Raw genomic sequence first — 26,561 nt, 5'->3', positions numbered from 1 at the left:
TGCACATGGGCACACAAATGAATAGGCTCAAAGAATGAAGACCAGGACCTCATAACTGCCCTAAGTATTACTCTTCATTTTTCATTTTTCTTTATCTTCCTCTCTTCCTTTTCCCTTTCCTTTCTACCTGTCTGCTGCCTCTGCTGGAATCTTGCAATGCTGTTAACTGCCCTGCTGTGAGCGCAGGGTTCTCTGCAGCCCTGGCCCGCTTCGGTGTGCAGCACGTGCTGACGCGGAGTGTGGGCACTGCCTTTTGCGGTGCCAGGGCCAAAGCCTGTGGCCCCCATGAAGTCACCCTGAAGTCGTTCTGGCCCAGTTAGATGCAAAGTTTGGCTGCTGTTGTGGTTTTTTCTGCGTATGGCAACCGAGACCGAACCTAGAAGATGAAGACCGTGTGGGATGCGGGGGCTGGCACAGGAGGCTGGCGCTGGCTGTGGTGGCAGTCCTGACGGGGCAGGTGTGGGTGAGCCCACTCCTGCAGCCCCCCACCAGCTCGGCCGGGCTCCTGGCTCTGGCATGCCAGTGGACACAGTGACTGGTCTTTGTAATGGGAAGGGCTGGGAAGCAAGAAACACTGATGCCATGCCAGCGGCACTGTTACCATCGCTCCCTGGGTGAAGCCAGCTGTACGCTGGCAGCCAGCACACACCACCCTCATCAGGGGGTTCCCATCCTAAGCGTGTCTGCAGCTCTCAAAGATGCTATTGCACAGCTGGGCCCTGCGTGCTGCGGAACCATTGAAGGAAAAAATGAAGACTGGAGGTAAACCAAACATGGCTGACCTCAGCGCGGCCGGAGGTGCCATGACGGTGGGCGCGGCAGGTCCAACGGGCTCCGCTGCCCAGCCCAGTGCTGTGAGCAGCTCCGGGTGAGCAGCTGTACGTGCGGGTGGCAAAGGCTCCAGCCAAAGGAAAAGGCCTGGGGACTTTTCAGGAAGCGTGTGTGACAGCAAGGAATATTTTCAAGTCAAGGTAATAAATAGTACATCGTGAGGGAGGGGTTTGCCTTTGCTAATAGAGGGGGGATCCGAGGAGCAGGTATGTCGCCGTTTCTAGCCCCCCAAATTCGTCGCCGTGGGGAAAGGGAGGGGGTCAATTTTTTTGTCACCAGACGTAGGTTCGACAGAAACAAACTGCGGTTCCTTCGAGCGCGGGGGGGCGGCGGCACCCGAGGCGCTGCGCGGGCCGCGGCTGCCATGGCAGCGCCTCTACCGCCACCTAGCGGCGACGGGGGGGGGGACGGCGGCGGGGGGATGTGGCGGGGGTGCGGCGGCGACGGGGAGGGTGGTGCCTCGGGGGGATGCGGCAGGGGTGCGGCAGGGGGAGAGCAGCAGGGACATGCGTCGTCGTCGGGAGCGTCGGGGGCATGCGGCGTCGGGGTGTGCGGCGGCGGGGGGAAACAGCGGCGCTCTGGGCCGAGCCGCCCCCGCCCGGGGTGTTTGCGCGCGCGGGGCGGGGCCGCGGTTCAGAGCCCGGCGCGCGGAGGTGACGCGGGGGTTTGGCAGTGACCCCGCGCTGGGAATCCCCGCTGCCTGCTGGCTCCCTGCAGTCTGCTAGTTTTCCCTTTAACATCGCCATCTGATGTAAAACTCCATTTGCTTTCCACCCCGTTCCCTCTTTAGAGCATCTTGATTAACTGCATAATTAGAAACAGAATTGGGTCTTAAGCCACGCACCCCCCGCCCCAAACTGTTGCTGCTTTTCGTTTTAACTGTGTCCTGTCGTCACCCAGGCCATACTACTAAGAGGCCGTGATACTCTGATACCATATAGCAAGAAAAAGTTAAAAGTCTTGTTTTCTAATCTCTTACATAACTCACTTGTCTTGTACCAGCTCGAGAAAGATACTGGAAGCGGGAGGACAGGAGTACGCGTTTCTGAAGATGGGCTTTGTAACTCCGAAGTGATGGACTGCCAACGGACAGAGACGATCCATGGAAAAGCAGGTAAAATAACAAATTACACTGACCTTACTTCTTAAACTGCTGCTGTCAGTCGATGTAATTCCTACCAGCGAACAATACAAACATTTTGACATGCAATCTTGTACACACTTCAGTAATTGTTACCTAATAGAAATTTTCAGCCATGGAAGTATTTCTTTTTCTACTCCCTCAGAATCATGAGAATTTTGACGTGATACGAGTTCTGTTGTAAAGGGCACCCTGTCAATGACAGCAGTCACCAGAGCATCTCTGTAAATTGCATTGTACAGAACAGTCATGTACATACAACTATTATACTTCATAATAAAACCCAGCTTATCACCAGGGACAGAAGGCTTTGGTTTCTTACAAAAAAAATACTGTCAGACCAGAACGTGCTTTAATTGGAAATTTAGGTTCTCCCAGCTGCTTTTGGCTAGTTAAGCTCTGTTCAAGCTCCAGCCTGAGCAGAATAGGTGAACGTTTATTTTGGGTAATTACAGAGCTGGTGGGCACAGACTCCGACACCGTGATTGCATCCACGACTCCTGCATTCCCCACTCCAGAAGGCGACTGAGACCACAGCAGCCTTCACAGTTGCTCCAGCTGTGTTTGCAAAACAGCTGGATCAGGCACAGGAGCTCTGCTATCCAGACTCTCCACCACACTCCTGCTTTCGAAAGTCGTGTAGAGATGTGGTTTTGCCTCCGAGTGGAAGAGATCTGTAAATGATTTGAAGGTTCAGAGTTCAGGGGTGGTTTGGAAAAACACCCATCGGGCTGCAATGCCCGAGGGGCAGCCATCTGGTTAGATAGAGTGTCTGGGTATTTCTGGCATTTCACCTCCTGACTGAAGTCAGGAAAACTCCAAGAAAGGAAAAACATGGAAAAATACATCCAGACGCTTCCAGACTTGGAAAGCAGTTTCCTAATGCTTAGTCAAAGGCAGAAGTCAGTTCTTGTTGTAACAACCCACCCCTCTTTGGACTAGAAAATAGCCAGTGCAGCAGTTTCCTTTAAAATATCAGATAAGCAGCATAAATAGCCGCCCAAGAATCAGAGATATGACTAATTCCTATTCATTAAACATGTGCAACATAAATAATTACTTGTTTCATTACTCATTAATTACAGTGAGATGCCTCCAGCTCTGTCAACATGTGTCCAGGTCTACTTCCACACTGTCTCCTTTGAATAAATCCACGTTGTCATTCTGCAAACTTGTACCAAGAGAGGAAATGGGAAAGGCTGTGCGCCACGGGCATCCCCCTCCTCCTGTGCAGCTCTGGTTCCCAGGGATTTAAGAGATGGGCGTTAGGGGGTAAGATTCAGCCACTAATTTTGTTGCTGGCATTACATCTTGTATCTGAGGTATATTGCGAATACAGTTCCCAATACATTGCAAAAACTTCTGGGGAGTTTTGTAATTCACCTCAGCAGTATGGATGTCTTTAATACTGCCTTCCTGCTGCCAGGGTTTTCACTGGGTCACCGTAGTGGCCTTGGAGCTTTCCCCGGGGCTGCGCATGTGGCCACCCAGCCAAAGGCAGGAGAAGCCATGCCAGTTGAGTCCCAGGTGATCACAGTGTCTGACTGAAACACACTTGCTTTTGTTATTTTTAAAGAAAACACTGAGTCACAAAAACTTAAAATACCTTAAATACCTTGTAAATGGATTGATTTTGAGGGGAAAGTTCTCCAAACAGGGTGGACTTTCTGTGTATAGAAAAAAAAACAAAAAAAAATCAATTCTTCAGTGATCAGGGAACTTGTGTGCAGGAGCCCTGTAGTCAGCAAAGCGCAGTGAGTTGTGAAATAGTTGCTGAGGCTGAGAGGGAAACAAGCAGGGCAAGGATCTGAACCTGCTTTACAGACTAGTTTCCCAGTCCTTGGTTCATGGTCTCAGTATATCCTGCTGATGCCAATCCATTTTGTAGAGCTAATTAAAAAATGAGTAAGTCAGGGAGAAAACACCCATAAGCCAGCAGTTAAAGCAGCTGGGCAAGCTGGGGACCAGGCGTGCCTAAACCCTCGATCCAAGCTGGTCAGGGGAAAGACTTGTGCACGGGTTTCTCCCGTGCAATGGACCTAGGGGTGATGTTGCTCCCTGCAAACTTAAATGCCTCAACTGCTTTTTTTGTGATACAGCCTACCCCTTTAAATTAAAAATTGGGACTTCTATTTATAGTGTCATTTTTACCTCCTATATCTGTCCCTTTTAAATGCTCCACTGTTCAGTCCACAATTGCCCTGAAAGGATTAATTTTGTTTACCTTCAGAACTAAAGCTGTTGGGAGCTGAGGATGCCTCAGAAGTAATTGTATTAACAGAAGGTGGTGATGCGAGGTTAAGGGGAAGTGCAGGACCTGAGTGCTACAAATGCCATCAGCTACATCATGGAAACAGATGTACTCTCTTACTCTGTTGAGCATATGGGGAATAGACTCAAGGTCAGGGTCTACTCTGAACAACTAAGTTTTTTGGCCCATTGTTCTACTTTTTACTTTTCAGAAGGGATCCTAGCTTTTTTTATTATTATTATTTTCCCCAGTTGGTTTTCTGGTCACTGTGGACAACTTTCAGAAGTCGTTCTACAGAAATTCTGTCTGGCTTTAAAAAAAAAAAAAAAAGAAAAAAAAGAAAAAAAAAAAAAGAAAAAAAGACATCCTCACCTTCAACTGCTGGAGGCAGCAGGTGAGCCTATGGGGAGCGCCTTAAAACCCCCAGCAGTGCTGTGGCAGGTCCGGGGCAGGCTTGGGGCTGAGAGCGGTGGTGGGCTCTGCCCCTGCTGCGTGCCTGCTGGCTGCGGCTCTCGGGGAGGGGGGACAGCACGGGGAGGAGAGCTCAGCACCCCTGCCACGCAGCCACCTGCCATCAGCAGTTCCTAACGGTCAGTGCGGCACGTTCAGCGCCAGCACTTGGTGACGGGCTTAGCTAAATGGTGGTGGCAGTTTTCCTTTAGCATCAGAGGCACAAGGGGCAGGGGCAACCCCCGGGCTCGTGCTAGCTCATCTGCTGGACTCCACGGGTGGCTCGGTGAGCACCACAGGGGAAGCCAAGATCAATTTTTAGCAATAACTTTACGTTATGCTGTTCTATAGTTGTGCCAGACCTTAGTGTTACTCTAATGAGCATTGTAGAAGATGTATACACACATCAACTTGATTTACTAGGAAATCAAAAGATAATGCATATTTACAGCCAATAATCAAAAATATACCGGATTTATCTGTTGACAGAGAAGCACTACACAAGAACAGAGCCTCAGAAGATTCTACAGGTCAGCCAGTCCTGCCTTCAGCAGCCCGGCTCGAGACCCCCCTTGCCCATATCGCCATGCCCTGCCTCCCTCCTGTGACCTTACAGAGACGCTGTACATCGCCCAGCAGCCATGCTTCTGCACGGAGCTGAAGCAGCAGGGCTTGGTGTTGTGCCGGGCTTTGTTCCGCAGAGTTCTCTCTCTTTAAACCATGTGTTGAATTATAACCGTGTAAGTAGGAGAAAAACTAAAACATATTTCACTGAGTTCTAGAAAAGCTCTGAATGGATGTAATTTTTATCAAGGTTTTATGGGCCCTATCCAAACACCAAACAATTCTGCTGTACCATCATATTTGAAGTGAGCTGTTGTATTACATATCTAGAGGTGGCTACAGCAATGGCAGTGCACACAGTTTGTAGCCCCTGTCTCAGGATTCAAGGCTGATGTGCAGTGATGAGGTTTTGGGTGATGGGAGGAAGGATTGCTAAGGTTAGAGCTGGACATCTGGTTTTCAGAGGTATGATGGGCTGTTTTCTAGGGAGTTTCAAAAGTGCTCAGGATAGAGCTCTTGGGATTCAGGAAGCAGCAGCACAAAGTGCTCCTGTGTTTTTCTGATGCAACTGAAGTTAATGAGAGTTTTACAAGCTGGTCTTGCTGGTCAGATTAGGGCAGACATTCTCCCCAAAAGGCTGTTCACAGTTGCACCTCTCTTCTGTTAATGAGGTGGGGGTTCACGGCTAGAAAGCTGAGCTAAGCAGCCTGAGAAGTGTGGTGTGTTAGTGCTGGGCCGGAGTGCAAAGGATATCCCTGGCTGGGCTCGCAGCGCCGTGTTGTACCTGGCCTTGGTTACGTTACTGAATCTCTGCGGGATGTAGCTCTCTCTTGGAAAATGGGAATAAGTGGTATTTTCCTACCACACAGCAGTACTATGACGAGCTGGTAGCTCAGGTGGCTTGTATATGTGCAAATGCACTAAACTGCTCAGCAGGCTCCACTAGCTAATTAGTTTTTGGACCTGAGTTTATCTGGTGCGACTAACTAAATTCCACTGTAGCGATTGCAATGGATCCAATTTCTGGACCTTCTTTAACTTTGCAAGTTTGTGGAAGAGAACCTTCCTCTTATATATACCACACTTGGCAGCACTTTCATCAGGAAAGGAACTGAACGGCCAGGATTTCCGCCAAATTGGGCTGAATGTATGTGGAAGAGATTGTGAGATTTTTGCTGTCTTCAGATCAGAAATGCAGGTTAGCCTAAGTTTGTATTTGAACCGGATGTTAGTTCAACTCTTAGCTTCACATACTGCAATTTTGACTTTTCTCAGTCAAAAAATACAGATAAAGCAACCCAGAATCAGGAGGAACTGGCCTCGTTTGTGGCACAAAATGCCCTGATGCTAGAGAAGTGAGGGAGCCCAAGGGGTTAGCTCATGGTGTTCGTTCTCGCTCAGCTACAGTGAAGGCAGATTAAGGATAAATTACTCAGTGAGCAAATGTCTTCTTTTCCCTGTGACTCCACCTCCTTCGGGCATCCTGCCCTGTCCCCACCCCTTGCACTTGTCTGCATGTCTTAATGACAGTATTCATGCAGCTGGTAATTTATGTGCCTGATTTACCCAGAGCCTTCCCTTCAGTTATTCATAAAATTTGAGATGCAGTACGTATGTGATTCGTTAGGCCCCAAACTCCAGCTTAAAAAAAATCACAAATGTCTTAAGGGCTGGGCTCGAGCTAGAGAAATCTTAAAAGGAATAATTTCAGCTAGCAGTTAGCTGTTAGGTCCTCACTTTACACCTAGTTACAAAAGTTTGCCCTCAAAATAAATACAATGCATATTGTAACATAAGCACACAGCCGTTCGGCTTCGACCGAGGCAGTTTGATGTTCTGCTCTGGACGACAGACAGAGCTGATCCAGTTACCGAAACCTACTTGATTTCAGTTGGTGTCTCATGTCATAAACATGAATTGTTAATTTCATATTACTCATAACAGGCGCACTGTGAATGTTTGCGGGGTTTATAGGGTATCAGTTACAAATGTGATTATACCAGCCATTCCTCAGGACTGACACCAGTTTCAAATTAGAAGCTGACAAGCCTCACCTGCTCCGGAGTTCACTGGCAGGTCACCTTCTTGTCATTTTGGCTGTCCCCCCATCAAAATGACATCTGTGTTCATGAAGGGCCAGTGAGGGACTCTAAGTTGTTAGGATTGTTGCAGAATAAGAATAAGGTGTCATCTAGTCCAATAATGTGCTCGGCTTTGGCCTTTCAGATGGCTTGGTGCTTGCAGCACCTGGCAATGTTTCCAGATACAAGAATAGCTGGCTCGGCGGGTCAGCAGTTGTTCGCTCTTCCACCCATGGATGCTAGGCATTCAGCTCAACCCTCGCCACAGCCTATAGGCAATTCCAGAGACTTGAGCAAAGAGCTTGTAAAATGCCTTTACTTTTCTACATATAGGAACGGGACATCAGGCAAACAAACGCTCCTTTCAGAGGCTGTTGCTACACATTCGTATTTTTAAACAAATGATGTGTGAAAGACAAAAGGTAAGTATCATCCAACAAACACTGGATAAAAAGAATTTGAACTTTTCCAATTTGTTGGACATTTCCTTGATTTATTTACATGCCATTTATGCAGATGCAAACCATAATGTTGTCTGGAAATGTCTTGACTCTTGAGTACCTATTTCTTAATAATAGAAGATTCTTCATATTCACCTAGTTAATCTAATGCAGTCGAGCTAGGTCAGCCCGATGCCTATGTGCTGACACTTCTCAAAACTAGGAAAACGCACGTGCATCTTCAAATACAGACTTGGGGATTAGCTTTTATTTCTGTCATTAAACAAATGGAAACATCAGCTCCAAACAATGTCAGACTTTGCAGGTTAAAGATTTGGGCTCCCCTAGATTTCCAGTTTAATAAACACTCATCTAATGTATGTGTGCCACCTACAGAACAGTTGCACAGCTGTCTCTCCAGGCGTGGGTTTTTCAGGCAGGTAAGTAAATGTATGTACATAATCCCACTGAAGTTGCCTGGCCCTTACTGCTGTGTGTAGAGAGGAAGGTCTCCGAGTCGTGGGATGTTACAAGTTCACATACACGAGGCTGGTGGGAAAAGAACACAGATGTATTCGTGAGAGGGTAGGCAAGGATAAACAAGACGTTGACTTACACTTTGCCAAATGAAGGGCTCAGAGCAGCCAAGGAAAATCTTTTTGGTTTTCCTTCACTAAATTAGACCTTTATTTTTGTCTTGGGCACTGTTTGGTAGCAGTAAGGACGTTTAGTTATCAGTTACCATAATTCTCTGAAATCTGTCCTTGATTTTATTTTCTGCTCCAGGAAATGTTATAGTATTGTTAGTTTATCTGTATTAAATAAACCTAAGGCCGGATTCCTCATGGTGTAAACAAGCGTGACTTCAGGAAAGCAATGCTGATTCATGCCATCCGAGTGTCTGATTCTTAATATAAAAGGGAACATGTTACAAGAGAGTAAACAGAAGCAAACATTTGTTACAGAAACTCATGTTGTCAACATAGACTCCCCCCACAGCATTCAGCAGGAATAAAAAAAAAGCTAAGGTAGATTTACAGAAGCCACCACTTTTTTTTTTTTTTTTTTTAATGATTTGGATATTGATCATTTTTAATCTTCTTCTCAGAACAACCAGGAGATCTATTATAGCTTGAGCCAGCCATGAAAAGCGGGTTCGTTCTTTAACCTGCCCCAATTCACTTGGACATATTTTATATCTCCAGGGATTCAGCCACAAAGTCCATTAGAGCATCAGATGCAGTGAGGTCAAATCAATTGTCCATACTGCAGACAAGGTAACCATCATTTACTGTAATTCTCCCCCGTCATGGTAGAGGAGAGGAAAGGTTAAAAGCTGTATTACCATGAGGCTGTCTCATCTATCTTTCAGTATATTGGTAATACCTAAACATTGCTTAAAGAACTGAATTTACAATCTTAAATCTGTGTTAAACTGGATTTAATGGTTAGATTGCCAAATCAACAAATTTGCTAATGATTTTTTCTTTAGGGGGAAGCAGAAAAAAACTGCCGCTTTTAAAACAAAAGGCAAAAACCGTCAAATATATCGTCGTGTCCAGCACAACACAGCTATACTGAACGTTCATCTCAGGATGACCTGAATGACTGGTATTTATCCTTCCCTATACATAGATATATTTACCTATGGAGTAATTTGCTGTCATCTCTTTAAGCTGGAGATGCTACGACAGTCTTAAAAACAAAAGAGAAAGTAAATTCAGGATGTATATTTTGCACTGTAAATCAAGTCCTTATGCGTTTGCACTCTAGGATGGGCAATAATAATTGACTGAAGCAATCACTGCTGTGGGAAAACAAACATCCTGGCAGTGTCGCATCTGAAGGTCAAGCCTGATGACACAGTAAGCACCTGAACTCTCACTGACTCCTGGGGAGGTGGCGGGCACTGAACACCTCCTGGGGCTCGCCTGGCAGGGACAGATTTACACAGCCACTGGGGCGGGGGGTGAGGATGCTTTTTCGCTCCCACCTCCCTTCATTGGGTCTGCAAAGTCATTTATTTCCATTACAGTACCATGGCATCTGTCTGACTCCTGCGCTCCCTGCGTTAACTGCTTGAACAACCAGAGAGAAAATGCAGCTCTGTGCCAGGGACTGCCTATTCCTCCTCCTCCGAACAATCGCACTGTGGCCCTGATGAATGTCACATAAACTCTTATGCGTGTAGGGGACCTTGCCAACCCTTGCCATGCATGTGAGAGCTATGGCACTGTGGCCCGGTCCTTGTAGGACTCCTCTGTTGAAGTGGAAAGTGATAATGAAGCTCAGATTTATTCAGCTTGACTTGCCTGTTTGCCTTTTCTAGGTTAATCTTTTTTCTTTCCCTGGATTTCTTTAATCCTGAGCTGTTTTCATTAAGAAAGTGATTGAATGAGGGAGCTATGGAGATTTTCCGTATTCCAGAAATCTTTTCACAGCTGTAGAAATTAGAAAATCTAATTTTTTGTGTTTCAGAAGCTGAGTTGCTGAGCAAACGTACACATGTATTTAGAATAGAGATAAAATAGTAAGAAATAGAAGATAGTCAAACACTTATTCTAGTATAAGTGTATCAAATATATTTCTGTGGCTGACATACATTCATGATATTGTTTCTGGGAGACAATAGGATGAATTAAGTGGGAATGTGGGAGCTGGTGTAGGTTACAGATTAATACATATTTTTATTATGAAGTCTATTTTTAAGGTTTTAGTTAGAGTTTAATGCCCAGCACAGTAAATTCCAACTTCAGATAATGTGGGTATTCAGTAACTGTAAAAAGAAACTAGTAAAAGTTTTGTGTGTGCTGAAGGAGAGATAAATGTGCTTTAGATTAGGTGTTACATACCATTCACTTAATTGCTTTTCCTCTTCTGCTCCTTCTCTTTATGCTTTACCTTAACACAGACTCTGTGTGGCTCCTTTTCCTCAGTTTAAGTTACCCATCATCTCTGAACTCATCCCTATGAATATCTGTTCACAGGTCCTTTGCCAGCTCTCACAACAGCGCAGATTAGCGTTGTTCTATTGAATAAAAGTAATGTCACTAGTATAAATATATATTGGGAACTCTTTACAAAATAAAGCATTAAAATAGCTAAAGCTTTTGCATTTTAATATAGAAATTCAGAAATAAATATGGGGAATGTAAAGCTAAGAAAGAAATAAATTCATCCAAGTCTGGAAAGAAACAAAATGTTACAAAGATGTTTTCCTTCATAATAGCACATAATTAGGACCACATGCAGCTCGCATCGTCTGTTGCTTTCCTTGTTCTGGAGTAGCTCTCAGATAGCTTGCAGCTTAGTAGTACACTCTCTGCTGGTACATATTCTGCAGCGCTAATTCAAAGAGTGATCCAGTGGGTTATTTAACTGAAACCGGAGTCTCAAAAAAGATCAGACAAGCTTTGCTGTTCTTTGGCTTCAACGGATATCACAGCTCTGACTGAAAGAGCACTGAACTTAACAGAAAGGCTTTGGATCTGGAAAACTGCTTACTGAAATCAATGAGAGAAAGAGCTCCAACAGTTAACACTTCATCCTGGCCCCTTTTCTCAATAGGTACGAACATTGGCTCTGTAATGCCTGGTCATTTTTTTAAGATCAATACAACAAATCTAACTCGTGCAACGAATGTGTTTTGACTATTTGCTGTGTTGGCATTACAAGCCAGATCAGACTTCTGAGAAATAAGTATTTGATTTAACAATAATTTCACCCTGTGCAGCAAACAAATGTATTTTTAAGGAAAGCTGTTTAACCAGGAAAATCACTAAGGAATTCCTCAAGAGTTATATATAGCTCTTGGTTGACAGACTTTCTTAAAGAACTTCTTTTTCTATGTCTACAGTAATTAAAATAAAAGTTGTCCTTTGAGTATTTGACTTTGGCAAGATGTATTTAGTTTAATTTTCTCCAAATGCTAAAGAGGTTGCTACAGTTGTGGGGAAGTAGTTAGGTTTCACGAGTGTGAGAGAGATTCAGATTTTCTGAATTTGCCATAAGTTAATAGATTTTAACAGACCTTTTGGATTCTCCTGGCCAGTCCGTGGGAGTGCAGCAATCGTGTGCTTCTTGTGTCTGTCGTTGGTGCTGGAAGCTTAGTTAATGGCACGAAGCCGGGGTGTGACATCAGTGTAGGGCTCTGGGGATGAAATTCTCCCCTAAATAACCAAAACCGGCAGTCCTGATTACAGAAAATGGTGAGATTAGACAGAAATACTCTGAAAACATGCATGAAACAGGCAGAAAAGGGTGTTTGTGAGCAAGTCTTAACCCGGGCACAGCTTGGGTTATGTCGCAGCACAACTGTTTCACATTAAAGACAAAACACAAAAGCTCTAGGAAGAGGTTACCAACATAATTTTTTCTTTTGAAAAGTAACTTGCTCTGTTAAAATGGAAATAATTATGAATGAAAGACATCTTACATGTCTATAAAAATGTTTCCTACAGTGCTGTGGGCCACCAGAGAAGACTGTAAGGCCCCGTCTTCTTTCCTTCTTTTCTTTTTAACAGCAATAAATAGGGTGCAAATTAGTAACTGTAGATTGGCTGGAGTTTCTTGGCATTTACAGACAATTTCAAACTAACACGGAAAGTTTTTGGAGGTTCTCTTCACATAACTATGCACCTCCACAGAATGCATTTGTAGTGATTAATTTTTGCCTTGTGCTGAAGTCCCTCGTACTTGCCCCAGTCTACAATATATCATCCTCCAATATGTCACTGGGAAGTCTAATTTATAACAGATTACCCAGTAGTATTTCCTATTTGAATCTCTTGACTTGGTGCTCTCCACTGTCTAAATCGAGTGAATCACAGAAGAAAACTGGAGCCCTGAAGCTTTCATAAGCCTATTTAAACCTTTTGAGTTTTAAAAAATGGACGAAAAATATAAAAAATTCAAATTGTACATACAGTTTAATTTCTGCTGAATTCCTGATGTTCAAAACATGAAAAAGGCACAGGTGTTTGTGATCAGATGAAAAACAACTAGCTTAAAAGAACACATATACAAATCAAACCTAAGTGATTAGTTAAACCTTTTGATATTTGCTTTGGGATTAGATTTTGGGCTGAAATTTGTTGTGAAATTTCTACAAAGGCCGAGGGAAGGCATGGCAGCCAGGGAGGGAAGGTTCTTGCTTTACACAGATCCCTCTACGTTCCTTCTGAGTTCGTTATTAACTGCCTTAGATGGTGATTAAAAGATCAATGTTTATTTGTCCAGACCAGCAGAACTGGGAGAAAATGTATCAAAATGAAACATTAACCTGAAAGATCTCCCATTTTTCTACAAGTCCACTTTAAACCAATTTGTCAAGATCAATTCAAGGACAAAATTTACCAAAATTCTGAAGAACAAAAAAGCAGTAGAAATATTTCCATCCATTAGAAGAAAAAAAGTCTATTTGGTTTTGTCCTCAATGTCCTCACTTCTAGCTCTGAGTTCAGCGTTAATATAATCTACTGCTGAATAAAAATTTGAATGAGAAATTGGCTTTAACAAAAGTGAATTTAACTAATTTATTTTCATTACTGAAGCTGAGGAAAATGCAAACTATGTGACAGGGAAATGTTATATTATTGGAACAGGAAACACGTATGTGAAAAAATGTAAAACATCGGAAAAAACAAGGAAATTAGATGGTTTTTAAATTATTTTTTTAACCATGCAAGATATCCCTTTCAGCATAGCATGGGATATAACATTAATCTTATTTGTCTGTGATCTAAAAACCTGTATATATTTCCTCATAGTCAGGACTTTGCTACATTACCTCATTTTTACCCACAGAAGCCAAACTGCTAGAATTTTGGAGACTGCTAGCAATAAATTTTTTTCTATGACAATTAGTTCATTACTAATCTTGACCATCTCTCCAATGAACTCATGAGAAACTTTAATATTGAAAAGCACCTCATAAATCATTTACAATAAACCTGAAGGAATATTGAGCATTTGTAAATATGACCTCCTTTTGCAGGATTTGTGTCTCTTTTAGCTTTTCTTCCTGACCTTTTGCTACAATTATCTTTAAATGTCCATGAAAGAAGCCAAAGTAATGGGAACTCAGGTTTGTAGTAAATATTAATCATCTTACTAGTGGATATTCTATAGCTTGTCCTTTTTTCCACTTCCTCTTCCCTGTTTCTTTCATAACTCACAGAGTCAGACAGACTCTTAAATACCCTTTAGTTGGAGCCAATGGGTCTTACAAATGTAATTTATACAGTAGTTGGTGATTTAAATGGCAACCCCCCAAAATTTTGTACTTTATGAAAATGTAAATCTGTCTGGATCTCATTAATGAAGGTTCTCAACCACAGGAGAAACTCCTTTTTTATTTTTTAATTTTTTTTAGAACCATTGATTTATTCATGAGATTTAGCTCTTCAAATAATACTTTGGAATCATGGCTTTATCTGTTATTTTTTGTCCAGTGAACTCAGCTGAAACCTGACCAGTGGTGACATGTAGGATGGTGTCATGAGAAGACTTCATGATGACCACACTCTCAAGACAAACAGTGCAACAGTGCACTCTTTGCAACAGTGCAAACAGTGCGTAACACAGGAATCCCAGGGAGTAGTGGATTTATCTTGACTCTGAGACTGAGAAACTCCTAAGCATCTTCTTTTTTTTTTAAAAAAAAAAAATTAAAATTATTTTTTTTTAAAGTTTAAAAAGGATGGCTGCATATTAGGGGCAAAGCTTTGTCCACCAATAAATCTTTGCTACTTTGCTATTCTGTTCTGAGTGTATGGAAATCAAAACATGACAGCTTTGTCTTAGCCATAATATCCAAGAAATCCTATGAGAATGAAGGGTGAAACCAGCTTGCCTCCATTTGGGAACAGCTGAGGCTATCTGATGATAAACAGCTTGTATGTTAATTTGTGGATAAAGCTATCCTGATGCAGATTGTCAAGTGGGGTCATAACTTGTGGAGATATAAGGTTTCCCTGCATAAATTTTGGCAGTTATTACTTGTTGAAGACCCTAAATGAGAATTGACTCAGAGTGGTGGCTAACTTGGTTTTCCAAAAAAGGGTGACAATGCCTGTGTGAAAGATTCTATAGGAGGCTTATTTTTTATTTATTATAATTTTGTGAAATCCATCAGTGTCTACTCCTTTTCTTTTGAGTTTGGGCTATCTGAGAAATTTGGGGTAAAGCAACATTGGTGGTGTTCCTTTTTCCCTTGTCCTGCTCTATTTTGCAAAGGCTATGCAGGTGTGCCTGAGGAGCTGCTATTGATACTTCAGGTCTCTCCAGACATCACTGTTGACATATCTGGTATCTCTTTTTGAGGAAGACAGATTTCCTTTTAAGGGTTTTTACTTTTTTAATGGAGAAAAGTTCTGGGAAGCTGCTTCTTCAACCTGAAGGGTCTAACAAGATTCAAGCCAGATTCCATTTTCTTCCCCTCCTTGTTACGTTCAATGTATTACAACTGTATTGAAAGTGTTCAGAAAGAAGGCATAGTTCACTGTAGTAACTTTAAACTTAGCTCACTGGTTCTATCTGCTAGTTTGGAAATAAAAAAAATTAGTGATGTCTTCTTTTTCAGCTAAGAATTAGACATACTTTCTGCCTTGTTTCTACTTCTGATCTTCTTGGGTGTGTGGAGAGAATGAGAACCAGAGAAAGACATCTACAAAGGTAAGTGAAATGTTTCTTTGTGACCAGAACAGAGATTATTTACTCTTTCTAGGTGCGCATTTTTCAATGGTTTGTTTGACACCATCATCCCTTACTTTCCAAATTTTTTAGCTCTCAAAAAACAGGGCGATGTTATTAGAGATACTCTTCTCTGTTCTCCACCAGTGCACAGAAAAGCTTCTGCTGCGGAGCTGCAGGGCTTGCACTTGCGTTTGCCCTTTCTCATCCACCTCTGGGATAAGCACTGCCATTTTCTGGTTGCTGTGTTGTCACAGCCAGGCCATGGGGAAGGTGCTGTCCAAGAAAAACAAGTTGGTCACTCATAACAGTGGCCAGCAGGAGTCCAGGTAAAGGATCTTTTAACAATTTCTTAAATAACTTTGTTTTGTATAACAGATATAAATGCAAACTTAGTTAAATATGACTGTTTGGTATACGTGAAGAGAAGGCACATCATCTTGCAAGTGAAGAATGACACTTTTGTATCCAGTTTAGTTACAGAGACTTCAGATTCCTGCTGGGGAGGACGCAGGGTCAGGTGCCTGCGGTACTGCAGGAGTTACCAAGCGAGGAGCCAAGAACCGATGAGGCTCGTCCTGGAGGGCTGAATGCCCCGCCAGCTGAATCGTCACACCAGAATGCTGCTGTTTTAAGAACTATACTATACATACTTGTTTTGCATTAAAAAGATATGCTTAATACCTAAAGTATTGCTTGTTCCCAGCATGTTATTTGATGAAAAAGAAACCTGTTGGAACATGTTCTGTATTCAGTGTTATTGTGCTGGGAGGATTGCAGAGACTTTACTACATGTCATTTTACCATCCTTATCAGCCAAGGCACAGACTTTTTTGGGTGACTGCTGTGTTTGTTGGCCACAGACCTGTATGCACCCCAGTTGCTGACTGCGATCAGACCTTTTACGAACAAAGCAGGATTTTATTACCCCTGCCCCGAGATTCCTTGCTGATATCCCAGCTGTGCTTAGCACTTGGCCTTGCAGCATTTTGCTTGCATACTGCTGGTGTGCATCTTCAGGTTTCACTGGGACATTGTGAGACGATGGGGTACTTGGGTGAGCCTTGAAATGAAGATCTAGAGTGCTGTGCCTGCTTTCTTTTGCTTTTTTACTCTCTTGATCGCATTGGCTTCTGGTTTTAAAACGATGATGTATTTTAGAGCAGTATTACAAAACTCTGAGGTAAAATATATTTGTATTAGTGCTATGTCCAAGGAAAGATACAAAATCATGAGAATTGTACTGACAGGAAACTTTGTCTCTCTCTATCTCTTATTTTTTCTTATTTTTGTCTTAAGCACCTGCATTATTGGGGGACAATATGTTAATCAGACACCTCACAAACCAGAATCCTATGTAGTTTGATCACTTTAGGGGTAAAATTTACAAGACTGCCTAGAAATGCTTATTGGTCTCTATGGATCTGTGCTGAGTTTATTTAATACAAAGTGTGATATAAAAAGCCCTCTCTGCAGTTAATTAGCCTCCAGGTTACTGCAGGCCCCAAGGCATTGTATTTGAGTTGTCATTGCTACTTGCAAAGATCAGCAGTATTTAATTCTTGTGTTACACAAAGTAGATTGCATGTGCTTATCTGGCTAGAGTTAATTCATTGTTTGTAGGCTTTAATTTCATTTTTAATATTCTTGGCTATTAAAGATGGTTCCAAACATGAGGAACTTCACTGAGATTGGACATTACACTGAGGCTGTACCAGTTTCCATCACAGCCAAACTAAACCTGAAGGTTCCTCCAGAATTATGCTGTTGTAACTGAGGGCAAGGTTTGTTTCTGTTACATTGCAAACCTAAACCAAATGGAGCTTGTTCAGGCTCCTTTGGGATAAGGCAGACCTAAGCTCACCAACTATTCCTTCTTTCTAAGGAGAAAACATCAGGCTTCCTTCATTTGATGATCCTGTTTTCTCAGAAAACATTTGCACGCGTTCCCATACTCAGGTAGCAGTGGCAGGAACTCTTTAGCGGTTAGAGAAGTGGCAGAAGGTTAAATCATCTGACTTTGGTGTGATGTTGATTGTTTACCCTTAGTGTACAGTAATATCTTTAAAACATGAAGCGAAGTAGGTGTATTCATTACTGGACAAACACAGCTGACAAGTTAAAGAATACGTGACTCTCTTCAGCTGAGACCAAAGTGCTTCATTTATAATGGAGATTACGGTAAGAACCAAATGAAGTTGTCTAAGGGAAAATGATGTCTCCTGAGCCTTTGTTTGGGTTTGGCCACAAGTTAATAACACAACCAGCACTTAACAACAAAATGCAGGACTGTATTATCCTTTAGCAAATGCCAGTCATGTGCAATCCAAACAGGTCAATTACTAGCAAATCTCCGAAGATCTCCTGAAACCTCAGAAGAGTTAGAGATGCCAAGAAAATGTCTAGATGCACAGAGACACAGGAACAGAAATAGGGCACAAACTAATTTACAGAAATGGAGCTTAACCCTTAGAGGGAAGAACCCAGCCTGCTACATATTCATTTCCATTTCATTAAATATTTATGGAAAGACATGCATGTAATGTGATTCTAAATTATGGAAAAAGCACAAACAGAATCTGCGCTGTTTCAGTCATGTTTAATCTATTTTTTTCAACCTTTCTGTATCTTGCAGGTGCAATGGACAAATGTGGTTTTTTCAGCCACTAATATGCTGGACATTTGAAAATTAACACATTCTCTTGAATGATTCTAAATCAGCACATGCACAAAATAAAGCGTAGAGGCCAGCAATAGCCTATTCTTCAGCTCAATACGCATGCCTATGACCTATTAATATTAATGAAACCTGCACGCAAGCATGTGGGGATAATTGACCCCATTAAATTCCATTTACTCATGAGCTACTTTACTTTGTAAGATTTGCCCCTTAGTTATTGTAGTTTTTATCAAGGATGTAAGTTGGAACAGCATGTATCCTAACAGAAGACTATTTCAAAAGTAGCTTTGTGGAAGACAAAAAAAAAAAAAGGGAAAAAAAAGGGAAAAGAAAAAAGAAGTATCCCAAAGAAACATGTTTTCATCCAAAATTTCAAGAGCTAATGAAAATGACCTTGTCTTACTTTAAACTTTTATTGGGACAGGACATCAAAATCCTTTAGGAGATGAAGAACCTCAGCCTGCATATATTTTTACTGTGGATCTCTACTGAGTAGTCTTTTCATTTGCAGGACTTCTTATTGAGCTGGGCAGACATGGAAGGGTGAGCAATGTTTCAAACACAGACCTGGAGATCTGGTTCCATCAAGGTCAGGTCAGACGGGGCTCTGAGCACCCTGACCTGGTTGAAGATGTCCTGCTCATTGCAGAGGGGTTGCGCTAGAGGACCTTTAAGGTACCTTCCAACCCAAACTATTCTATAATTCTCTGATATGAATTTTTTTTCTTAAGTTCTAGGAATCTTGTCTTCACTGAGTTTTCTTTCATGCTGCTTCTGTTTTCTGGGCAAGAAAGGGAGTAAATGAACAGAGTCAATCTGTTTTCTTTTTAATGGCTCATCTGTAAACATGTAGATTTCTGACTTAGCTCACTGAGGAGGATGCACCTAACATCTCCCCTGATTATTGGAGATTCAAAGTTGTAGACATCAATGTATGAATCACTTTTTTTTTTTTGTCAAATAAGTGATAAATTCTCCCTGGCAAGGAACATCTGATCTTTTTCAGCTGACTTTTTCTTTAAAAGAATCATCCTGTGATGTACAACTGGTTTTGCAAAGTTACACGCAATCATAATCTAACCGCCACAGACATATAGAGAAAGGAAAAATGCTAGTGTTAGAACTAGCATTAGTACTGCTGTAGTTGTGCTTTGTAATAAATATTACTCAAAATAATTTTCCTAACAGTCAATTTACTAATTTTCTTGGTAATAACCACAAACCAAGTGCCTTTGAACAAATCTCACAAACAGTGATATCAAATCTTTCCCCAAAGGAGCATGTGGACTACATGAGCTGTTGTACTCCTTGTTCTGTATACACAATACAAAAATAGCATTTTTACCTTCTCAGTGCACCTTCAAAATCCCCTTCTTCAGGGCACCTGAAGAAGGGTCCAGAATCATGCTTGTTGTCCCCAGACCTGAGCTGGGTCTACACAAAGTGCAGTGTCTCCACCAGCCCCAGACTGACGCAATGCTAGTTGCACCAGACCGGAATGAATGATCTCCAGACATGAGTTACTGGCACAATTAAAGCAAGAGCACAGCTGACTGACATACTGAACAAAAGAGCTTTGGCAAAGCTTACAGTGGAAAAGCGTATAGAGGAAATTCACTCTTGGCATTGAACGCACCCAAGTAAAAGCAGGATGAACTGCTGATTAACAAGCTCAGACTCTGCAGACCAAATACCAAAGGATGAACAATAGCAATAACATTCTGTTATGTCTCTCTACAGCATGCATGCAATTTATCATGAAGTTGTATTCCATAGGCAGCTCCAGCAGTACATTTTCACAGTCTAATTGTTGCATATGAGATTTGGATTGCAGCTTTCAAAAAAAGTCAGAAGTACAAAGAATTCTGTTCCATCCAAGAAGCAAACCAAAGCCCTGTAATATTAGTTATAACTGCAGTAGGTTTTTATGACTCCAGCACAGCTAGTTCACTCGGTTAGGCAGACAGTACGCAGTCGTGTCTCAGAGGGGGCATGTTTAACTGGGCTCCTGGGGCTTCCTCATAAAGCACAACATGCCGACCCCTCCACAGAGCCCTAGTAGGTCTGGGAGTCATGACTGTCTTCTACAAAAGTCAGGTGGACCCCTCTCTGGGGGACTTATTTTTCCCCACGTTGACTAATTTTGATTCTTTTCACAACTTCTACCAGTTTGTTCTCTGCAGCAGTCAGGTATACTAGTTCCTAGTTTTCAGGGTCACCTCTAGAGCCTTTCTCACAGATTTTCACCTTCCTTTTCCCTGCCTGTGGTACTAAGGTCACTGCAAATAACTGATTACACAGAGACATTACTGGAAATTTCATATCTGAGTCCATCTGGAAATTTTGAGTGAATACCCTCTGCTCCAAGTGTTGTACTTTTTTGACACTTCAAACCGATGCATTCCTGGAGACACTTTCGGTTTCATATGGGAAGCTCCCTGTACTCCTTTACTGAATACTGATGTAAGTAACATATTTAGGTTTCCTGCAAGGGCCTTCTTTTCCAGAAATGCTCCTTTTGCACCTCTGTCATATGTTGGCACCACCAGTTCGCTGGTAGCCTTCTAGAGTAACTGAACACAGTTTTGTTGTGTATGTAAGTTCAGCAAGTCACTCTTCAAACGATCGTTGTTTAAGTTACCTTCTCCAAGTCTACTCTCTCATCTGTTTTTCTCCATTAGACATGTCAGTTTCTGAAAGATGGCTTTTTACTCCTGATAACCAAATTCTCTGCCCTTCTGACATGAGAAGTACTTTTGAAATTTGAAAAGGCTATTTTAACGATATACATTTATACTGAACCTTTATTTGTGCCTTTAAGCAGACTCCATGAGGACTAGCTAGCTGCTCCTTTATTTACTTAACCTTGCCATTTTAAAATAAATTGCTGCAAAGCTTGATGGTTTTGACTTTGTCTTTCTGAGAGGAGTTGAATTTGAGAATGACAATATCAGCACTTTACCAGTTTCTTTTCCTTCCACACAGAAAGTTGGCGGCTTAGCTCTGCTGAACGTATCTGACTGCTGAGGGGTTCTGGCATCCAGGTATCTCAGTCAATGCTCTCGCCCCTCAGGTAAGCTGTCACACCGTCACTCCAGACCTACATGGAACAGCTGCTCATAGTAGTAAACGGACTACTGTAGCATACAACACTGCCTTCTGTGGCAGCTGTGAAACAACATTTTCAGGGTTAGACCACTGTAAGGTGCTGTGCATGTGGGCTCGAGGAGGCACAGCTCTCAGCTGAAGAAGATGCAGACAAAAATATTAGCTTGAGTTTCCAACTTTTCAAGTCCTGTGAGAAACAGAGTAATTTAATCCTTTGGTGAAAGGCAGTGTGCTAGGCGAGATCTTCCGAGCTTGGTACTTTCATACCACACTCGACCTGCTAGTTGAGTAACAGTTTGGCATTACCCGATTTCTCCAGTGCTTACAGCAAAATGACTTTGTAATAAAAGCATTCACATTCACCTACACAGCTTCAGATTTTGCAAGACTGTTATGTTTCTAATAATGAAAAACATGGCTTTATTCAGATGATAAAGTAGCCATAAATAAACAGCACACAGGAGCAGGCTGACAAATAAACTTTTTATATGTTAGGTATGTATGGTGATGTGGTTTGTGGTGACAGCACATTGCTCAGAAGAGCAGGTCATATGCTGCTTCCTATTATACCAATGTCAACCTAGAGAATTTCCATTGTCTATATTTCAACCAGTTCAACTAAGATAAAGATCTCTACACAGGATACATAGCCTTTTTTTGCCACTGTATAATATTATTAAAAAAAGAAAGTACTGTGGGGGTCAAATTACTTTCAATATTGTTTCTGATAATAAATGCACTGCAAATGATTTAGTCTCATCCATTAATCATAATAAAATCATAAGAGAAAAAGGCTGAAACAGATTTCAGTAAGGTATCAAGCCCTTCTGCACTGTTATGAAATTTAGGCATGTGACACGAGGCAATGCCTACCGGAGTGACTGCCACTGGAAACCAGACACGGCAGGGTAGACGTTGCCATTTTAGGTCTCACAATGACAGGACTCTGCGTGGATCAAGTCCCCTGCCCTGAAATTATTTGTAGTAAAAATAAATAAAGATGAAATTATAGAAAGGAAAATAGAGAGGATGGGTCTGAGGGACAAGTGAAGAGGTATTCAAAAAGCATCATGCCACGTGCATTTATACAAGAACCGCAAGAGGGAAAACGGGAAGCTGTAAGCAGAGGGGTGGGATGGCAGAAGAGAGTCTGGGAACATGCACGGACAGGTCTAAGCCCGGGCTTTGATTCCCAGCCTCTTCCCCTGCCTAGCTCTGGACCTGGCTAGCTGGGGCAGATGTGCTGGGAGCTCTCCTAGCCCTGGCCACGGGTGCTGCCTGCCTGGGCTGGCCGGCCTCAGCACTCCCGGCCAGGTCTGTGCTCCTGCCAGTGCAGCTCTCCTCATCTGACGGGGAAAATAAAGCCTGAAAGGTGGCACAAGCGGAGAGGCGCAGCAGGTGATGCTCTCACCTGTGGGCACACGCCAGCCAGAGCCCTGCACGGGTTTGCTTACCCCGCAGCCCAGAGCAGGCAACCCGAAGTGAGGGCGCACAGAGACAGAGCGACGAAAGTAGGGCAACATCCACACACAAAGCCTGAGCGGCTTAACTTAACCTGATGGAAAAAGGGATTTGAATAGCTAAAACCTGGTACGGCAAACTGAGATCAAAATATAACTCTAAGGATATGTGTCTGGTCTGTAAGGGGACTGGTAGAGAGGAGAAATGGTATCTGTCTTACTCCTGTCCTGGAGGTTTTGGTCCCCCCACCCCCACGTTTTTTAAGAACACAGAGAGATGTTATTTTCAGTCTAAACAATTCCTATTTTGCAGGTAAACTCAAGAATAATTGGAAGTCTGGTTCCAGGTTCAGGAACAATATATATATCTCTATGCACATTCATGTACAAACACCTTTTCACGGAAGCATACACGTGCTTACCTGCCTGCTCTCTCCCGTGCCCCCCCCCCCCCCCCCCCCCCCCATTTCTCTGCCTCCATATACCCATGTTTCTTTATGCACCCTCACAGGAAATGATGGCAAAAAAATACACAGGAAAACCACTTTTTTTCCCCTCAAAGAATCAAACCTAGTATAGGCTATTTCTAAGAGATAAATATAAAACAGATACTATGTTTCTAATTCTCAGTTAATCAAATGCTGTACATAAAAAGGCAGAGGGTAGATTCTATTGAAATTTGTAGCAATGTACAAAAAAACCACCACCACCACCAAACCCAGAAAATTCTCTGTTACTCTGTTCCTAAGCACCACAGAAGAATCTGGCATTTTTATGTAATGGAACAGCATGGAGTAATAAAACTTTGAATTTCAGAAGCCTGTTTCTATGTGAGCATTCTCATTTCACAACCAAGTCAGATTAGCTCCACCATCCTCACTGAAGTGACAGTCGTGCAGGTTCATTCTCATTTTATGGATGAAATTAAGAAGCAGCATTGTGATTTGCCTGATGCAAAGCAGAATATTGTCTGAAGAAGAAATGGGACCCAGGTCCGTGGCCATCTAGTTGTGTGCATTAACCTCTAGGCTTTCCAGCAGTGTGATGCATACCAGAAAATGAATTTCCTCCATATTCCATTTTTTTTTTCAGTCCCAGGATAAAAGTAATACTTCAAAAGAAATTAGTGTTATTTGTATTAGATGGGAGGAGGTATTTTAAGCGGACGTATGGTTAATTTATTTCCTCTGAGGTAAATTCTGCCTGTGCTTTCGAATAGACAGTTTATGGGGCCATCAGTGGCCCTTCTGTGGGTGCAGTTGTCTGGACTGGCAGATGATGAGGGGCAGGGGAAGAGAAAACTCACAGGTTTACCTGCTCACTTCATGAAATGAAGGTGTACTGAATCCCTTGCCTCTACTTCTGGCCTCCCTTGAGGGCCCTTCTGAGTATCAGCACTATACCTTAAAGACATTTTATTCCTTACCCTTCATTTGAGCTGTGGCAAAGCTGGTGGAAACTGTCATATTATCCTTGGAGAAAGTTAAGGATCTACTGGGAAATGTAGAATTTTACTATTCTAATCTACTTTTCCTACTCCCTACTTAAAAAAAAAAGGGGGGGGGAAAGCTTTTTGTTTTAAACATCGACTAAAAAGTTGTGATAAAATGCAGATAAGCCTTCTCTCTCAGCAGTCAGTGACACCAAGCCACATGTAGTCCATGGCAAAGACATACCTATGTTTCATACTATTTTCCTTCTCTTTTTGGCACAGCATGGAGTTTATGGCACATATGCTACAGCCAAGCTACAATAGTTTTGACAGCTGTGGGGGAAGGGTGGTCGGTGTTGTGGCTGAACTCTTCAGGCATTCCCGTGGGGGCAAGGGTGCCTTGCAGCTAGGCAGATGGCTCCTACGGAAGGTCAGCAGATATGTCCATGCATACCCTACCTATTTTTGCATGGTACCCATTGACTCGAACTCCTCTGAGCCTCTCTCCCCCCTTTTTAATAGGAATTTTATCATGGTTTTAAATCTTTGCCAATTTCAACGTGGCTGATCTAATTGCACACAAAAAAAGTGTGGGAGCAGCAGTCATGATTCCCCTGGATAAACACTGGACTACGTGCTACTTGTGTTTGCTATGTCAGCTGTGAGCTCTGTAAGTACGAAGTCCTGCCAGGCAAGCCATAAATCTTTTGTCCATGAAAGGGGTGCATTATCTGCTTCTCAGCTGTTTCTTTTCTAAACAGCTACCTGAGGTTTAAGATAAATATTCAATGCGGTTCTTTAAAAGAAAAAAAAAATGAAGAAAACAGAACAGTTTCTCTCATGCACTGAACATTAACGACAAATCATATAGATCAGGGATTGGTCCTCATGGCATGTCCTGGGTCAATCTAAAAATGCAGTAGTGCAGCGAAAGGATTTCTAAAGAAGCAAAGAATTTAATACTTTGGTTGTAATATACTTTGTACCTTCTGAGTCAGTCCCTTGCAGTGAAGCTGCCAGAGTAACTCCTGAGGCAACTGGGTGCAACTCTGCTGGGGGAACAGTCAGTCCAAGCACGGGATTGTGAGGGCGGTTATGGTGAACGGGGATCCTTGTTCTCAGCTGATGTCTTGTTCCCAGGTGGCTTCATACTGAAAAGCGTGAAGAAATTAAACTGAGGACTAGCCAAATGCCGACAGCTTAGTGGTTCATGGATTTAGTAGCTCTCCATGAGTCCAGTCAACCTCTGTTCCATTTTCAACTCCTGTAGATGTTGAATTTGGATTTTGGTATTTTTGATACCATTTCAAGGTCACCTCAGCCTTGTGTGGCTAAGCTGATATGGTTAGTCAGTACTGCTGGCTTTGCACTATCATACTCCCCAAAACATTTCCAGTTGTCACCCCCAGCTTTCTGTGAAATTTGGCTGTCTCTCACGTAACTCCTCCTTAACCACCTGTGAATTCCCCACAGAACCACCTGCAAATTTGTCAGCTTCTCACCCTGTGATCTATCAGATGCCACAATTTCTTGTGCCATGCCCAGTAGTTTCTCACGTCTTACTGGGTTGGGTGTGCCTCAGGTCCCATCACCTGCCTGCAGCCCTGGCAGCCAGCATCAACAAACCCAGCCTGCTGCTGTGGGACAGAGGCACATATGTTCTTCTAGGACTAAACAATAGTAACTATGTTGTATAAAAAGTAAAGATAATGCAAGCTATGGATTGAATACGACTGCTTTTGCTCATGCTGCTTTGCTCCTGATCACTCATGGAATGAGTTATTGAGGAAAGAGGATGTGCCATCTAGTCCCATACAAAGGTAAAGCCCTCCGTTAAATAAGAGCTTGAAAGGGACATAAAAATGTTTGTGACCAGCCTCAGGAACTGGAGGCCATTGTGGGAAGCTGCTTCAGTGGATGATGGGTTCTGATCTGATCAAACAGAACCTGGAGTTGAGAAAATTATAGTTTAGGAGAAACATCTTTGAATGAGGAGGAACAGAAAACCAAATAAAACCACAATGATTGTAGGAGCTGTAGATAAGATTATACGTATTATATTTAGATAGGTCCTCAGAGGAAAATAAAAACATTTCTGTGTTAAGAAATCAGCTACAATAGTGAAGTGGATAGGCTTGCAAGTGCATAGGTCTTTTATATGCAATTTTGGAAAACCAAGCTATACATATATGATTTGTTGCATTTTTGTTGTAGAGGGCTTTATCCCATTTTTATGATTTTAGGATTAATAAACATTATCCAAGTCAAGCATAAAACAAGCAGCACCTCATTCAGCACATTCACTGAAATTTCCAGTGTATTTATCATTTTCTGCTGGGAGCATGGCTACAGAAATGATTAGAAAACAATATGGCAGGAAACTCTTGATGTAAAACATTTGAGTTATGTATCACAGATTGTCTCAAATTCT

The 26,561-nt window shown here is 42.4% G+C and overlaps 2 long non-coding RNA genes across 5 annotated transcripts in view; one reads left to right on the top strand and one right to left on the bottom strand.

Moving 5' to 3' along the window:
- Nucleotides 1–1,360: 1,360 nt before the first annotated feature.
- On the top strand, nucleotides 1,361–16,063 carry LOC308071413. Of its 3 annotated transcripts, none has more exons than XR_013931181.1 (4): nucleotides 1,361–1,945; nucleotides 3,058–3,244; nucleotides 5,163–15,779; nucleotides 15,928–16,063. It is a non-coding gene; the product is annotated as an uncharacterized lncRNA (long non-coding RNA). The 3 variants fall into 3 exon arrangements; XR_013931182.1 differs by lacking the exon at nucleotides 15,928–16,063 and having other exon boundaries at nucleotides 5,163–15,432; nucleotides 15,598–15,730; XR_013931183.1 differs by lacking the exon at nucleotides 15,928–16,063 and having other exon boundaries at nucleotides 5,163–15,432; nucleotides 15,544–15,678.
- Nucleotides 5,316–26,561, bottom strand: part of LOC308071415 — a 50,443-nt gene continuing 29,197 nt past the window's right edge. Inside the window, exons 3-4 of one of the 2 annotated variants that reach the window (XR_013931187.1) lie at nucleotides 6,300–25,281; nucleotides 5,316–5,429 (exon numbers count right to left, since the gene is read on the bottom strand). This is a non-coding gene — a long non-coding RNA (uncharacterized lncRNA). Of the gene's footprint in view, nucleotides 5,430–6,299; nucleotides 25,282–26,561 lie in introns of those variants that run through there. The other variant, XR_013931188.1, reaches the window with a different exon arrangement.

Source organism: Falco punctatus (assembly GCF_963210335.1).
Source record: "Falco punctatus genome assembly, chromosome: 11".
Classification (NCBI taxonomy): Eukaryota; Metazoa; Chordata; class Aves; order Falconiformes; family Falconidae; genus Falco; species Falco punctatus.
This window is presented reverse-complemented; position numbering and strand designations above follow the sequence as displayed.